Raw genomic sequence first — 1471 nt, 5'->3', positions numbered from 1 at the left:
GTGGTTGGGCTCCCTGGGATGTGTGATCTTTGGCACTGGAACCAYGCAGGAAGTCTTCCACAGATCAGGGACCCTCTCCAGACTCAGGCTCAGGTTGAAGATGTGCAGGACCACTGGACAGAGCTGGTCTGCATAACCAGACATAACCAGATCATTGTTGGAGGCCAGGAAAAGATTCACAGAATTTTAACTAGATCATTGTTGGAAGCCGGGATAAGATTCAGTGAATTTTAACTAGATCATTGTTGGAAGCCGGGAAAAGATTCAGCGAATTTTAACTAGATCATCATTCCAGTCTAGTGGTGGTGACAATGCACTTAAAATTAGTCTGCCAAGCACCCATAAAACCAAAAGAAGAAGAATGTCAACCAAGCAAGCTGGCGAGGGTCTGATGTACATAAGCCTCCTTCAATTCACGTGTTTTCTTCTCCTAAAAATGATAGCTTGTTGTAGCTCTACTATAATTTTTAGCAGTACAAATGCCAAAAACAGTGACCGGTATCGTCATTTTGGGTTTCCCAGTTACTCGTCCCAATTCTCCAATTTTTGCACTCTTCTAACCTGTGCACTCGATTATGTGCACTTCAACTGAGTACACAATTCATAGAAGGGCGTAGGGTCTAGTGCAAGTATAAGAACAGGGCCCATATCAGTTGTAGTGGTTCAGCCAATAATTACTTTCTGGGAATTCAATGAAAATTTGTCATTTTTGTTCATTAATTTTTTTTACGAACAAACAAAACAAGGTTGACTTTAGAAGTTAATGCTAAGATTTCAGGTAAAGATATTGTCTGTTGTGCTCAAAGAATGCGTTGAGAATCTGCTCAGCTACTACCATACCAGATTTTAGCTCAATACCTCCAATTGTTAGGGTTAGGGGTAAGGGTAGGGTTAGGTTCTGAGTTGTGTTTTTKAAGGTCATTTGGCTGTGGCAGCCATCTTTATTTGTGTTGCTTCCAGATGTTCGTCAGCTGATGGAAACATCCTGTGATTACTTTGCAAGAGTTTCATTAAAATCATTGCTGTGGGTCATGGGACATTTTGCTACAGTCCCAGAAAAACACACACGCACACAAATGTGCACAAATGTGCAAAAACATTATTGTTACTTCTCCACTGGCTGCAATGAGGAAATAAGGATCTTCTTTAGGCAACGAAAACTAAACGTAATTTCAAAGCAATAGACAGTTTGGGTCTTTTTGAGGACTCGAAAGGTTTATTTTTGAGATTGACTGCGAGACGTGTAGCTGCTATTTTCGAGAAAGCGTGCCTCTTTGATTGTGACTCCCACATCYATCCACAGCTGGCCGGTCAGACTCTCGACAGCTGTACCGCAACAAATCACCAACAGAGGTCAAGTCTYGAAAAGGGAGATGAAACAAAACATCATCAGCCGCTCTGGAACACAATATTCTGGCATGCACAAGTGAAAACAATATTTTTTCTTATCATTATTCTTGAAGCCCAAGCC

Source organism: Austrofundulus limnaeus, unplaced genomic scaffold (assembly GCF_001266775.1).
Source record: "Austrofundulus limnaeus strain Quisiro unplaced genomic scaffold, Austrofundulus_limnaeus-1.0 Scaffold98, whole genome shotgun sequence".
NCBI classification, from domain to species: domain Eukaryota; kingdom Metazoa; phylum Chordata; class Actinopteri; order Cyprinodontiformes; family Rivulidae; genus Austrofundulus; species Austrofundulus limnaeus.
Note: the sequence above shows the minus strand (reverse complement) of the source record.